The sequence below is a fragment of the Gossypium arboreum genome, chromosome 6, assembly GCF_025698485.1.
Source record: "Gossypium arboreum isolate Shixiya-1 chromosome 6, ASM2569848v2, whole genome shotgun sequence".
NCBI classification, from domain to species: domain Eukaryota; kingdom Viridiplantae; phylum Streptophyta; class Magnoliopsida; order Malvales; family Malvaceae; genus Gossypium; species Gossypium arboreum.
This window is the reverse complement of record NC_069075.1, coordinates 119,434,922-119,437,560: the sequence shown is the minus strand read 5'-3', so window position 1 is coordinate 119,437,560 and position 2,639 is coordinate 119,434,922. Positions and strand designations below refer to the sequence as shown.

General features: G+C 35.4%; 1 non-coding gene across 1 annotated transcript; it reads right to left on the bottom strand.

Moving 5' to 3' along the window:
* Positions 1–2,326: 2,326 nt before the first annotated feature.
* On the bottom strand, positions 2,327–2,433 carry LOC128294455 (small nucleolar RNA R71). The gene has a single exon (XR_008284764.1). It is a non-coding gene; the product is annotated as a small nucleolar RNA R71 (small nucleolar RNA).
* Between the last annotated feature and the right edge of the window lie 206 nt (positions 2,434–2,639).

The following is a 2,639-nucleotide window of genomic DNA, read 5'->3' as shown; positions in this document are numbered from 1 at the left end:
ACAATCACTTTTCTCATATAATCCATATCATCACATAAGTAACTTTACTTATCTTATTTATCAATGAACAATAAATCATGCTTTCAAATCCGAATATCAACCGTTAGTTCAATCATATAAATCAAGCCTGCACATATTCATTAAATAACCAACCAAAACATGGTCATTTATTACAATTCACACCTAAGCTTATATTAACTTCTTTATAAACACTTCCACTTTTGAATATCCATAATCGACTTATTCACATAAACCAAATTCACATATATGAATCATATAGCTAACCAAGATCAACCTTATTATATTAATCATACATCATGATAAACCATAATTTATACATATTTTTACCCCATGTTTAACACATTTTATGGATGATTTGCCGTTAGAATTGGTGAATTCGATGCTCCTAATGCTTTAATTTCATGTTTTACACTTAGGAGAGCATAGGAGAGCGAAAGGAACGAGAAACGGGCCAAAAACAAAGAAAATAAGCCAAAGTACGAAATCAACACAGCCTGGACCTCCTCACATGGGCAGACCACACGGCCGTGTCAATTTGATAGGCTCGAGCACGACCTGAAGTAATCGCACACGGGCGTGTCCCTGTCGAGCCCAAGTTGAGTCCAATTCAGAAAAGGCTAATTTTGAGGGCTTTTAGGCATTCCAAAGCCTATAAATACACCCTAGAGAATGAAGAAAAGGGAAGGACAGAGTAGGGGGTAAGAAATTGCTCCAAGAAAGCCGATTGATTCATCTCAGGAGCCAGATTCGTCATCAAGACTGAAGATCTCTCCTCAATTCCCTTTCAGGAGTTTTGGGTTTTTTTTATGTTTTGTATTCTTTATAATTCTGAGATGTTTTCTTATTTAGTTATAAACTAAATCCCCTAAATACTTAAGGGGAATGAAACCTAAGACGAATCTTGTTATTATTTTCTGAATTGTCTGATAAATATTTGACTTGTTCTTAATTATGTGTTCTTAATTCTTGTTTTGATATCCCAGGATACCGATTCAAGATAAGCTCTTATTTAGAGGAGGAATAGACCCTGTTTAAGAGTACATTTTTCATAATTAAGCGGAGTTGATTGCGTGCCTAGACATAAGGTGAGAAGATTTTCTCGGATTAGGGTGAAACCTAATAAGGGGATCCATAGATCGAGTTAATGCAACCCTAGAGTGTTAATTAGAGAAAAGTCTCGGTTATTCAATCTAGGGATTAGACGTTATTAGTCTTGAATAGGGATAATAACATAACTTAGGGATCTCTACGGAACAAGTTGAATAAATAAATAGTCCAATTCGGAGCCAGAATAACAAGTACAGTCTAGGTGGATTTTTCCTTAGGTATTGTCTTCATTCCCAGTTCTATTCTCTGTGCGTTTTTAGTTTAGATAATTAGTTAGTTAAAACAAAAACCTCTTTATTCTTAGGCTAGATAATAAAAAGACAGTCATTGCTAGTACTTTTAGTTTCTTTGGGTTCAACAATCTGGTCTTGCTAAAACTATACTACTGTTCGATAGGTACACTTGCCTACATCGCGATAATATTTAGTTCAAGAACGAGTAATTATAAATATTTAAAACCTATCACGAAATCACGCGATCAAGTTTTTGGCATCGTTGCCGGGGAACTGAAATATTAGGAACACTCAATTTTTATTACTTTAGCCATTTATTTTTCGTGCACTTTAATTTATTATTGTTATTTATTAATTTACTTTTTCCTTCTCTTGGCAGGTTTTTATAGTTTATGACTAGAAGAAATCCGTTAGGACCATTACTTTTTGACGAAGAAATCGATCATACAGTTCATAGAAATCAGAGAGAAATAAGGCGAAGCTTAAGAAACACAGAGAACGAGCAAGAAGATGATACTTAACCCCCAATTGAAGAGATGGCTAAAAACCAAGGCAATCAGCTACCTCCTGCAATTGCGGTTAATCAAAATCTTGCTCCACGCACTATGTATGATTATGCTAAACCTTCTTTAACAGGAACTAAATCGAGCATAGTTAGACCTGCTGTAGCTGCAAATACTTTTGAATTAAAACCTAACACTATTGAAATGATACAGTAATTTGTTCAATTTGATGGTTTGCAGGATGAGGATCCCAACGCTCATTTAGCCAACTTCTTAGAACTATGCGATACATTTAAAATCAATGGTGTCTCTAATGATGTCATTCATCTTCGGTTATTCCCTTTTTTATTGAGGAACAAAGCTAAACAGTGGTTGAACTAGTTACCACGAGGGTCAATTACTACTTGGGAACAAATGGCTAAAAAATTTTTACTAAAATATTTTCCGTCGGCTAAAATGGCTAAATTACGTAATGATATCTCTTCTTTTATGCAGATGGATTTAGAAACACTCTACGATGCATGGGAGAGATAAAATGACCTTTTGAGAAGGTGCCTTCACCATGGGTTACCACTTTGGCTACAGGTTCAAACGTTCCATAATGGCCTGAATCCTTCGAATCGACAAATGGTTGACACAGCTGCTGGCAGAACCATCAATAATAAAACACTTGAAGATGCCTATGAGTTTATAGAGGAGATGTCACTGAATAACTATCAGTGGCAAGTCATGAGGACAAAGCCAACAAAAACTGCCGGTGTTTATAACGTCGATA